The sequence below is a fragment of the Schistocerca nitens genome, chromosome 1 (assembly GCF_023898315.1).
Source record: "Schistocerca nitens isolate TAMUIC-IGC-003100 chromosome 1, iqSchNite1.1, whole genome shotgun sequence".
Taxonomy (NCBI): Eukaryota; Metazoa; Arthropoda; class Insecta; order Orthoptera; family Acrididae; genus Schistocerca; species Schistocerca nitens.
The window spans coordinates 247647190-247660785 of NC_064614.1; the positions used below are offsets into that span (position 1 = coordinate 247647190).

General features: G+C 44.9%; 1 protein-coding gene across 5 annotated transcripts in view; it reads right to left on the minus strand.

Moving 5' to 3' along the window:
* The window catches only part of LOC126246926 (skin secretory protein xP2-like), a 579526-nt gene that overhangs the window by 207860 nt on the left and 358070 nt on the right, over positions 1-13596 (minus strand). Inside the window, exon 1 of one of the 5 annotated variants that reach the window (XM_049948436.1) lies at positions 266-382. The exons of the other annotated variants lie outside the window; for them this stretch is intronic. The gene's annotated coding sequence lies outside the window, so the exon portion shown is untranslated. Of the gene's footprint in view, positions 1-265; positions 383-13596 lie in introns of those variants that run through there. 5 annotated transcript variants of the gene reach the window in all.

Genomic DNA, 13596 nt, shown 5'->3' on the forward strand with positions numbered 1-13596 from the left:
CACCAAGTTCAAACTAACAGAACCCATCATGGGGAAGAAACGTCACACAGTACACTGGCTATCAACGGCAGAAAATTGCCTTACAGACACAAACTAACCATTAACAGTCAAATAAAAATGGTTCAGGTACTTTATAAAAAAACACAGAGGTGTATCTCTGTGCGTGTAGCTGCTCGGGGTATGACTTCGATAACACGTACGTGTAGGGTCGAGGCTTGCGCGCGCTGCTGCGATACAAAGGCTACGCTCAAAACAGCAGACTCACCACGGTTTTTTCGGGAAGCGACGGTCAGCGGGCGCTCACCTCCGTGTGTGTATTCGTGCAGTGAGTGCGACCGACTGGAACAACGGAGCGCGCGCCCACGACAGCCGCTATCTAATCAGCACCTCAGTCACAGGCCGATACACGGCTGTCTAATTAAACACCACACTATCTGCCGCGCCATCTTCTGCTCACACGGACGCCAACGGGACATCCTTGTAACTAACATTGTGTCTCTGTTCAAAGGGCGAACAAGAAATTCGGCAGCTGCACTTCGAAGCTATGTGCTAAGCAACGCAAGTAGAGAGAGACTGAGAAAGACATGGCGGTAAGAACAATCGACAAGGTTTACATCACCATAAAACGAATCATCCAAGAAGTGCAGATGGAAACCGTCTATAGACGGCAGAAGAAATGGCAAATAGATGACAGCAGTAAATTGAAGGACTGTACGATGGATAGGGACTGTCCCAAAGTGTAATACTAGGGGGAAATAGGTGCTCCAGTAATGCGCTCACAATTTCATGGGGAATTGAACTATACACTACCGGCCATTAAAATTGCTACACCAAGAAGAAATGCAGATGATAAAAGGATATTCATTGGACAAATATATTATACTAGAACTGACATGTGATTACATTTTCAAGCAATTTGGATGCATTAGATCCTGAGAAATCAGTACCCAGAACAACCACCTCTGGCCGTAATAACGGCCTTGATACGCCTGGGCATTGAGTCAAACAGAGCTTCGATGGCGTGTACAGGTACAGCTGCCCATGCAGCTTCAACACGATACCACAGTTCATCAAGAGTAGTGACTGGCGTATTGTGACGAGCCAGTTGCTCGGCCACCATTGACCAGACGTTTTCAATTGGTGAGAGATCTGGAGAAAGTCCTGGCCAGGGCAGCAGCCGAACTTTTTCTGTATCCAGAAAGGCCCGTACAGGACCTGCAACATGCGGTCGCGCATTATCCTGCTGAAATGTAGGGTTTCGCAGGGATCGAATGAAGGGTAGAGCCACGGGTCATAACACATCTGAAATGTAACATCCACTGTTCAAAGTGCCGTCAGTGCGAACAAGAGGTGACCGAGACGTGTAACCAATGGCACACCATACCATCACGCCGGGTGATACGCCAGTATGGCGATGACGAATACGCGCTTCCAAGGTGTGTTCACCGCGATGTCGCCAAACAGGAATGGGACCATGATGTTGATGTAAACAGAACCTGGATTCATCCGAAAAACTGACGTTTTGCCATTCGTGCACCAAGGTTCGTCGTTGAGTACACCATCGCAGGCGCTCCTGTCTGTGATGCAGCGTCAAGGGTAACCGCAGCCATGGTCTCCGAGCTGATAGTCCATCCTGCTGCAAACGTCGTCGAACTGTTCGTGCAGATGGTTATTGTCTTGCAAACGTCCCCATCTGTTGACTCAGGGATCCAGACGTGGCTGCACGATCCGTTACAGCCATGCGGATAAGATGCCTGTCATCTCGACTGCTAGTGATACGAGGCCGTTGGGATCCAGCACGGCATTCCGTATTACCATCCTGAACGCACCGACTCCATATTCTGCTAACAGTCATTGGATCTCGGCCAACGCGAGCAGCAATGTCGCGATACGATAAACCACAATCGCGATAGGCTACAATTCGACCTTTATCAAAGTGGGAAACGTAATGGTACGCATTCTCCTCCATACACGAGGCATAACAACAACGTTTCACTAGGCAACGCCGGTCAACTGCTGTTTGTGTATGAGAAATCGGTTGGAAAGTTTCCTCATGTCAGCACGTTGTAGGTGTCGCCACCGGCGCCAACCTTGTGTTAATGCTCTGAAAAGCTAGTCATTTGCACATCACATCATCTTCTTCCTGTCGGTTCAATTTCGCGTCTGTAGCACGTCATCTTCGTGGTGTAGCAATATTAATGGCCAGTAGTGTATGAGCTGAAACTCGTACTAGGTGCCGATGACGTATCTTCGGAGCCGTAGAAGATTCAGTTAGTGTAAATAATACATGAAATGGGTAACTTACCAACTGATCTCTACAGAAACACTGTCATCACATTACCACAGAAGACGCGTGCAGATAAAAGGGGAAGTAATCCGATGAATTATAGACTCATATCACAGAAATCAATTTGCAGGAGGCTGTTGGAACGTATACTGTGTTCAAACATTATGAACTACCACGAAGAAAATGATTTTTTGGCAAGTAGCCAACACCAATAAGAAAATATCGTTCATGTGAAACACAACTAGCGCTCTATTCACACGAAGTAATGAGTGCTAACGACAGGGGATGTCATATTGATTCCATATTTTTAGATTTTCAGAAGGCTTTTGCCACGTTCCTCACCCGCGACTTCTGATCAAATTCCGCGCCTATGGAATACCGTCTCAGTTGTGTGAGAGGATTCGTGATTTCCAATCAGAAAGGTACGTAATATCTGACGGAAAATCGTTGAGTAAAACTGAAGTAATAGCGGCCGTTCCCCATGGAAGTGTTAGAGGCCCTCTGCTGTTCTCGGTCTACATAGACAACAGAGGAGTCAATCTGACCAGCTACCCTTAGACTGGTTACAGACAAAGCTCTCATTTACTGTCAAGTAAAGTCATAAGAAGATCAAAACCAACTAGAAAATGATTTAGACCAGATTTACGGTGTGAAAAGTGGTATCTGCCTTTAAATAACGGAAAGTGTAAAATCCACATGACCACTAAAAAGAAATCCCGCAAAATTCGGTTACACGTTAAGTCACACAAATCTAAAGGCTGTAAGTTCAAGTAAATAGCTAGGGATTAGAAACAACTTAAATTGGAGAACGATCACACAGAACAAAAAATGGCTCTGAGCACTATGAGACTTAACTGCAATGGTCATCAGTCCCCTAGAACTTAGAGCTACTTAAAACTAACCAACCTAATGACATCACACACATCCACGCCCGAGGCAGGATTCGAACCTGCGATCGTAGCGGTCGCGCGGTTCCAGACTGTAGCGCCTAGAACCGCACGGCCACCCAGAACAGTGATAGTCAACCTGGTCCCTATCGCCTACTCGCAGGCGTTTCTGCTTTCATGGTGGGCGATAGGTGGTACTCTTATAAAAACATTTTCCTTAGGTTTTCACAAAATTTTAACATGAAACATTTGGCAGTTAACAATTGTATGCTTTAACTCGCGGCAACAAACATCATAAATTTCATAAAGTAGAGTTACTTTTCTACTTTAAAAGTAATCATTATTTTAAAGCAATGGGCTTTTAGAAAATGTTTTTGCTAACAGAGAAACAAATGTGGGAGTAGGAAAAAACGTTGACTACCCCTGACATAGATAGTGTTGTAGGGAACGCAAACCAAAGACTGCGTTTCGTTGGTAGAATACTTACGAGATGCAACAGGTCTACTAAAGAGACTGCCAATAGTAAGCTTGTCACTTCTCTTCTGGATTATTGCTGCGCGGTGTGGAATCCGCATCAGATAGGATTGACGGAAGACATCTAAAATCTCTATTATCGCGAAATAATGGCGGAGGAGCAGATACGATAAGCGAATGGGGTTGTGGAGGGGGGGGGGGGGGGTGGTAACCACCAAAACAAAGGTGTTTTTCGTTGCGGCAGGATCTTGTCATGAAATTTCCATCACCAACTTATTTCTCCGAATGTGAAACTATTTTGTTGGTATCCACCTACATAGGGAGAAATGATCGTAGTAATAAAATAAGAGAATTCGGAGATCGCACAGAAAGATTTGTGTGTTCGCTTTTCCCGCGCGCTGCTCGAAGTGGAATGGTAGAGAAATACGAGTGGGGACCCAAAAGAAACCGGATTGTTGTCATAAAAAATTTATTGATGAACCTTTTTACAAAATTACTTCATTCACCTGCAAAATACTCTCCATTACATGCGATGCACTTGTTAAGTCTCTTTTCCCACTGTCGGAAGTATGTTTGGAACTCCAAGTTTGATATTGTCCAGTGCCCTTTGCGAAGCTGTTTTTACCCCCTCCACATCGTCATAACGCTCCCATTTTAGCGTTTTTTTCATTCGTGGAAATAGGAAAAAGTCGCACGGGTCTAGGTCCGGCGAATACGGAGCGTGGGGAACGACAGAACACCTCTGAGATGCCAAATAGTGGGTCACTCGTAAGGCCGTGTGTGCTGGAGCGTTGTCGTGATGCAGAAACCAGTCACCTGATCGCCAAAGTTCCGGGCGTTTCCTCCTCACATCCCCTCGCAGACGCCTTAAAACATCCAAGTAAAAGTGCTGGTTAACAGTCTGGCCAGGGGGTACGAATTCCCGATGCACAATTCCACGAACATCAAAAAAAGACAATGATCACCGTCTTCACATTTGACCTCACTTGCCTTGCTTTTTTTGGTCTGGGAGAGTTGAGAGTCCTCCACTGGCTTGACGCTTGCTCGGTTTCTGGGTCATACCCGTAACACCAACTCTCATCTCCTGTAATGACTTTGTTCAAGAAGTTTGTATCACGTGCAATCTCTGTTTTCAAGTCCTGACACACATTCATGCGGATGGTTTTGTTACTCCAGTGTGAGAAGCCGCGGAACAAATTTAGCAACAACACGTCTCATGTGCAAATCCTGACTCAAAATCCGCTGGCACGAGCTCCAACTGATTCCTGTCTCTGCTAAATTTGGTCGATCGTTTGGCGACGATCCTCGTTGATCTTTCGGCAGATCTTAATGTTCTCCTCATTTCGCGATGTTGAAGGGCGTCCAGAACGAGCTTGGTCTTCAACACGCATCTCACCACGTTTAAAGCGTCCAAACCACTCGAAAACCTGTGTGCGGCTCATAGCGTCCTCCTGGAAAGCTTCCTGAAGCATTTGTTGTGTCTCCGTTGCAGTTTTTTTAAGCAGGAAACAAAATTTCACACACACTCTTTGTTCTTTTAAAGTTGCCGTAACGACTCGCAGAGGTAACCCGCCAACAGTCAGAGAAACACAATACCACACTTGCACGTTCAGCTCTACACTGACGCCGTCTGCACAGCTGTTTCATGAAGGTCTCTACTAACACCACTTAGCGTGACAACCCTGCACTACGTCTACGAGTGGCAGCGCCCTCGGAGTCCGGTTTCTTTTGGGGCCCCCCTCGTAGCTTGAAGGTGGTTCGATGAAACCTCTGGCAGGCACTTAATTCTGAATTTCAGAGTAGTCATGCAGAAGTAGAATAGAATGAGTATCGTGATAGGGGACGCTTGTAAACTGTTGACCAGAATAATACACAGAAGAACAGAAAGGAAAAATGAAGTACTGTAACTAAATCGGTTTGCAATCTGGAACGAGAAAGGTATCAGAGAAATAATTCTGACGATGAACTTTGTAATGGAAGGTAGAATTAAGGAAAGTCAGGAAGCTTCCGAACATTTGGGGACTTAGAGAATGCCATCGTCAACATAAATTTCGATAAGAGGGCAACAATAAGATTAGAAAGGAAGTACAGAGGCAGACGAATAGTCTCCAACCTCTACAAAACTCGGATGGAAGGTCAAGAAAGAAGAGGTCATGTTAAAAAGGGTGCTGCAGCTAACCACCAGTGTTGCTCAGTGTGTACGCCCAAGAGACAATGGAGAAAGTGAAAGGCAATTTATGAGAATAGTGCAACGGTAACACAAAACAATGTTAAGCTTTACACACAACATAATTTTCGTTGCGGGATGTAACGAAGGCTTAGATCTGCTGAAAGGGATGGAGAGCACACACAATATGGCTTAAGGAAAAGGCGAAGGTGATGAAAAGTACCAGAAGCGAAAATAACAGTTTGCTTAACGTGGACACCGGGAACGACAGTATAACGGTAGAAGTGAATCAGTCCTGTTTAGGAATCAAGGTTAGACAGGATTAGCAAAGCAAGGAAGGCGTCAAAAGTAGATTGGCACAGAATGATAAAGATTTCTTCGATAAAAAAATTTAATAAATGTTGGACCCTCTTGGTATTAGGTGCTGACGTGAAACTGAGGGAGATGTTCCGTGAAGTATTCGTCTACGGCACATTATGATCAAAATGACGAACGTCAAAGACATATCATCACCAAGCCTCCATCACTAGCTCCTAACGTCGTAGACTTTCCTGAAGAAGTCTTTTAGCAATAACAACACTGCATAACTGAAAGCACAAGTACGTATTTGAACACATTTATTTTTCAAATACGAAGGTAATAAATTTTTACATCCAGAATTAATTTTCACTCTTCAGTGGACTATGCGCTGATTTGAAACTTCCTGGCAGATTAAAACTGTGTGCGGGACCTAAACTGGAACTTGGGACCTTTGGATTTCGCGGGCAAGTGCTCTACCGGCTGACCTGCCCAAACAAAGCTAACGACTCGCCCTCATAGCTTTATTTCCGGCAGTGCTACTACTCCTCTCGTGTGTGTGTGTGTGTGTGTGTGTGTGTGTGTGTGTGTGTGTGTGTGTGTGTGAGTGAGTGTGTGCGTGCCTGTGTGTGTGTGTTTGTAATTATACTTCCTTGTAGCAAACAAATGTGTGAGCCCAGGCCGGCCGTGGTGGCCGAGCGGTTCTAGGCGCTACAGTCGAACCGCGCGACCGCTACGGTCGCAGGTTCGAATCCTGCCTCGGGCACGGATGTGTGTGATGTCCTTAGGTTAGTTAGGTTTAAGTAGTTCTAAGTTCTAGGGGACTGATGACCATAGATGTTAAGTCCCATAGTGCTCAGAGCCATTTGAACCATTTTTTTTGTGAGCCCAGTTTTCAGCTATTATTTCTCTATCCTGACCTGGAAGGGAGAAAACAATACGTTTGTCCCATTTGGCACTAAGGATGAGAGGGAATCCGGAAACTTCGAACCAATGATTTTAAAACGACCGTTCGATACTCTCTGGCTTTCGGTTTGGATATATTCAGCTTGAACCGTCTTTTCTGTGCCCATTTTGATATCATAAACAGATCAGCATCGAAATTCTCGATGGCTCTCCTCAAGTTAAATGGCTTCTCAGTCATGTGCAACTGGAAGCATACGCGTGGTATTTGCAGTGGGATAGAACTGAGACAGGTGACTGACTCACAAGAAAGAGATTATCACATCTAACATCGGTCCGTGAGGAACGCCTGATTCTACCTGCCTCTGTTCCCACTTACTAGTTCCAAAACTCACTCACTGTTTGAGGGATATAAGATACAAGCAAAGCCATTGCATTCGTTTGTAGAAAAAAAATGTCGATTTCTAAAACAAGGAACGTTTTGCTGAGACACAAAAAGCGCTTGATGGTCTTCTCTTGTCTGTCCATGAACAGCGTAAGGTTGTCTGCTACTTTTATTAACGCAGAAGTCTTTTTGAAATATTTCGAGATGTAAGTTATTCGTCGTTAATTAACCAGTAGCTTAGACATCCACAATCTATTCTAAGACACTGCACAACATCACAAAGATATGAAAGGGCCGGTGGCCAGAAGATGCAGTTGCAAACTTCTCGCTGATTTCACAGTTCCCTGTGGCAGTGAGACAGTCGGTCAATTACACGTTATTGCAGCGCTAGTGGGTGAACAATGAATTTGACCATGTGCACTGTTAACTCCATCGCAATCAGTAGGTACGTGTGATGGACTTCTGAGAGATATTGTGCACAGATGACGCCTATGTATGGCGCAATGCCAGTGGCATATGGATAAGGCGAGAGGCAGGTGGATAGTTGGCGTGACGCAAGTGAATCAGGTGCATGCGTCACTGCCGTCTCGTATGCGTAGGCGTCAACTGAGTCACGGCGATTCGCGATATGTGGACGCGTCTATCCCGGTATTAAGAGCTACTGGCTGCGACCAGTCCAGCTGCACAGAGTAAAGATGACGAGGTGGCTTCCTAACTTCATACTTAGTAACGGAAAGGAGAATTATGGAATAGTAGGATCTTCATGGGTTTTGAGGCCTTAGAGGAAGCAGAAAAAAATGTAAATGTAACAACACAGGGTGCCATCTCGAATCTCTTCATAATTACGAATATGTTCTCTAGTTTATATTTACACAAATTATGGAGGAAGATACGTAAGTTGTTATAGCTGCATACACAAATAATACTGATGAAATTTGGTGTTGGTGTTACTCTTAGATGAAGAGATTCACATAGAAGAGGAAATCGTGGCGGACCATATCAAAAAGTGAGAATATTATGGAAAAAACCTGTGTAAACCATGTGAGGTTCAAATGGTTCAAATGGCTCTGAGCACTATGGGACTTAACATCTGAGGTCATCAGTTCCCTAAAACTTAGAACTACTTAAACCAAACTAAGGACATCACGCACATCCATGCCCGAGGCAGGATTCGAACCTGCGATCGTAGCGGTCGCGCAGTTCCAGACTGAAGCGCCTAGAACCTCTCGGCCACATCGGCTGGCAAACCATGTGAGGAAAAAAAAAGTAGAGTATCAATAAATATGCTGACTAAAATTGCATGTGTTGCACTGTGAACGCTTTGAGCGAACGCTACCACACACACATCAAGTATCACCACACTTATGGTGAAACGTGTTCTGCCCAGACGAAACTACAATCGTCCGGTCACCATTGTCGGTTCTTTGAGAGGTCTGGGAGATGGTTCATTTGTAACAACAGATGAAACATTAGTTCTATTCATTACATGAAAAGATTTACTTAACTTGAGACACTTCTTTGCCACAGTAGAACGTAGAATATTTACAGCTGTCATTGACTATGAAAGCAGCATTTGATGCATACAATCACAAACTGTTCTCTTGAAGTACAATGTTCAAATTTAATTGAAGCACACCTTCATCTGAAACTTCATGATCGTTGTTCTTTCATGATTTTGTTGACTGCTGAGGCTGAGGTCTCAAACAGGGGTGAACTCTTGCGTATTTGACACTATATTGACCTCAGGGTGATGGCGCTACCACGCTGAGGGGAGGTGTGGTCTTCAGCAACACATCCCATACACAATTGCGGCCGGCCGCGGTGGTCTAGCGGTTCTGGCGCTGCAGTCCGGAACCGCGGGACTGCTACGGTCGCAGGTTCGAATCCTGCCTCGGGCATGGGTGTGTGTGATGTCCTTAGGTTGATTAGGTTTAAGTAGTTCTAAGTTCTAGGGGACGTATGACCTAAGATGTTGAGTCCCATAGTGCTCAGAGCCATTTGAACCATTTGAACACAATTGCGGATTGCAGCGAGCCCTCGCTAATGTCTGTGATATTGATTCGCGTTGCCGACTTTGGTGTGGCACCGCGATTTCTAGACGATACCACAAAAGTTTCATCCATATTCGAGCTTATTTTCAGCACAGAAAACGACGGTTCCTACAAACGAAGAATGGTATGAGTACGGATAGCTTTTGCTTGTGTCTAACGTTACTCGAACTTTTCTGGTGCAGATTACAACACAGCATGCCCTGAGGGCGTGCATGTTCAGCTTATCACCATCGTCCAAACTTTGAGGATGGTCCAACCATTGGCATGCAAAGGTAACTGGTTGTAGTGGTATAACAGCAGAACGTATGGTCACGAGATGGTCTCAGGATGACAATGTAGTAACAAGGGAAGGCACAGGTCCTTCCAGAAGGAGCACACCATGAGGAGATCGTATGATTATTCGATAGTCTCTGACGAGTAGATTTATTACAGTAGCTGAAAGCCAGAAAGAGATTACAGGCAGAGTGTCACCACAAACCGTTGGGAACAGATTACTGGCAGGTAGGTTGTGATGTGAAGTTGCCACGAGTTGTTTTCAATGGCCCCGTATCACAGAAAATAGAAATATGCCTGGTATGGAGCTCGAGTCAATTGGGTCATCTAGTGGCATTCAGCTCTGCAACTGGCTTTTGCTTGTGGTGGTCAGATTGATACCACTGTGTCAGTTGACGACATGGTAAAATGTCAGAGGCTAGGCGACTGTCGACTCTATACAACTCTTGGAATCTGAGATGGGGAGCTGCTGGATATGTCAACAGAACCGATTTAATAACTACTGAAGGGAGACTGAATGTTCGCTAGTATCTGGCAAGAACGGAAACATTTTTCGGAGCCTTCACGACCAGGGTACCAAATGACATATTTCAGTAGGATACTTCAACACTCCACGCTGCAGTTGATACCACAAACACCTTGAAGAATGTACGGAACCTTGATTGGTGTGCCTGATCCCTGATGTGTCTTTCTTGGTCATATCGGAATTCCGATGGGAAGACGTATGGTTTCATAACAGCCAGCAATTTTCATTAACTGACATAGCATATGTTTCAAACATGGTAGCAAATTCCTGAAGATGGCACTCGGAAGCAGTTTCTTTCCAGGTCACAACGAGTACGATCATGTACTAGAGCCTATGGGGTCACACTTCACATCTTAAAGAAAGAATTAGTCCCGAAATCAAGGTGTAATCGTTTAATACTCGTTATGTGATTAACAGAAACAGTCTGATAAATCGGCCTGGTGATTCATGGTGTTAACACTTTCTCCTTGTCAGTGTAAGATGATGATGTGATGATGATATTTAGTTTGTGCAGCGCTCAACTGCGTCGTAATCAGTGCCCGTACAGATTCCCAATCTTGTCACAGTCCAATCACGCCAATTTTCCCAAATGATGAGGACAACACAAATACCCAGTATCCGGACGGAGAATATCCCCGACCCGGCCGCGAACAGAACTCGGGACCTCGTGATCCGGAGGCAGCAACGGTCAATGTACGACTTCGTGCTACATACGGTGTGAAAGTTGCTAATTATAAGATGTTTAGTCCGCCTCGGTAGCTGCGGGATCAGCGCGACAGATAGCTGACCGAAGAGGCCTGCGTTCGATTCCCAGGCAAGTCGGAGATTTCCTTCGCTCGAGGACTAGCTGTGGCTTTGTCCTTATCTTCATATCGTCATAACTGACACGAAAAATCGCCTGCATGTCGTCACATGACGAGTCTAAGTCTATATAACTTCGTACCAGGGTATGGCTTGACCCTCATGAATGTTCTGAACTGTCTAAGCACACTATAGTACCATATTTCCACTATTGAGATGGCTGTATGGGCTCATACTGAAAGTCAATAAATTAAAAACCGTTATGGTTTTAAAAAACCGTTATGGTTTTAAAAAACGACGATATGGTTAAAAACGATATGGTTAAAAACGATATGGTTAAAAAATGATATGATTCGCAGATGAAGTTGTCTTTATTGCATGAAATAAGAATGATTCAATAATTTGGAGATTTTACCGAAAGCAGACCTCAGTTGACACTCAGGATAGTATCGAACAGAAGGGTGTTTTCACGTACAAAAATGTGTGTGAAATCTTATGGGACTTCACTGCTAAGGTCATCAGTCCCTAAGCTTACACACTACTTAACCTAAATTATCCTAAGGACAAACACACACATCCATGCCCGAGGAAGGACTCGAACCTCTGCCGGAAGCAGCCGCGGAGTCTATCACTGCAGCGCCTTAGACCGCCTTTTTTTTTTTTTAAAAAAAAAATCTCATTTTGTTCGCTTTCGTTCGTTGTATCTGCTCGGGGCGGACGTCGCAAGACACCCGTTTCAGTTCGTCGTTGATCCATTTACTCAGACTTTTTTTATTACAGGGGGCGGCTAACCCCCTGACCGAACACGCTGAGTTATCGTGCCGGCTATCGCTCGGCTAATCCCGCGAGGTTTCACGAACAGAGTGGGTTGTAATCATTAGTGTGAGAGTTTTAACTTTTTTAATAATTTTTTCGAGGTCTTTGAAAATACGAACAAAAACATAAATGTAAAATTAAAAATACCTCCAACGGTCACATGCTCCTTTTTCTGTCGTGTTGCATCACATATATTGTCACACACTGCGAACAACGAAGAGCGCAGGGATGGCGTCTGGAATCTAATAAGCGCAATGAGGATATAATAAAATAATGTTTCCCACAGTGGAAAAACAAAATACTATTTTGGATCAGGTCTCAAAGCACTGTAGCCATATTTAGTAAAGCGTCCTCACCTCCTTTGGTTTCTAGCCGCCTCAATTAAAAACTGGTCAACAAAACCGAGGCGCATTTGCTAGCAAATGAACTGTTGTCTTTGTTGCCTATATAAATATTTTTAATCCGCCTTGGGCTAATGTGTTTCCAGAGGTAAAGTTGCTCTGCTGCCTTAGAGAGAAAGTAAGACCGCCGCGAGAAGCGCAACGCGGCTAATTGCTGGAGACAGAGAGGGTAAGTGGATTAGCCGAGAGCTCCGCGCGCCGGCAGAGCCCCCTCCTCGCCTAAACGCTCAAGTTCGTTGGCGACACCTCGCGCCACTACGGCTTAGCGCTGCACTAGCTAATGGGTGGCGGAAGAGAGGGGGGGGGGGGGAGACACTATCTCCTGCCCGACTCCCACTGCCGTCTCCTCTGGAGGCACGCGCGCTTGTCGCTCCACAGTGAGATTTACGTTCGGCATAGTCCGCCAGGAAGCGAGGACTGCTGGCAAGTTTCCCACATCAATCAGTGCCGGAGCTCTTAGGTGGTGGTGCGGTTGGCCATTTTCTGTGGAAGGGCGATACAAATATGAATTCAGTACTGCTGTCCCAAAATTAGCTGCTTTCTTGCGCATGCTTTCTTATAGTTTCCTCCTCTACTTACCAAGCGAAGCGGTAGTGATACACACTAGCCTCACATTCGAGAGGACAGGAGTTAAAATCAAAGTTCGACCATCAAGGATTAGATTTTCTTTGGTTACCGTAAATCGAAAAACAAACTCCTAGAGCAGGGCCGGCCAGAAATTCTGCACGCGTGCGGTTCTCCTGCACATGTGCAACTTCCGGGTCACAGCGTGCACGCCGCAGCAGTCAGCGTTCATGTAGTGCATGTTTCTACGCACAGATGTCGCTTTATCCACTTGCTGGGATACTCTGTACCGGCGCATGCTAGTGCTCTTTCCACAGCTTGCAAGCCAACCATGGGAAGGTATTTCACGTATTAAACATTTAAAATACTTTCCCAGTTTACTCATTGAGACGTCTACTTTTATGTTAACAGTTTAACCCAGTAAGACAAGTAATACAGTTAACAACCGTGGCTTTTTATTAAGGCAGCTTGACTGACGGCACGTAAATACACGTAATGTTTTTGATCAAGTATTTAAGAAAGAGAGCACTTAGTGACTTCCAGTGAACTTTATTCATGATTTCAAATAACATTAAACTAATGCAAGGTTTGCTATAACTAATTCTCGGTGCCTTCAGTTACACCCACGTAATTTCTGTCTCACTGAACAGAATGATAACCGCAGACATCTCGATGGTCACCTGTTATTTCAATACCATTATTGCTATATCTTTCATCAGTTCCGCCTGAAATCTGCATAATAACCGACAATTTTATGAATGTTA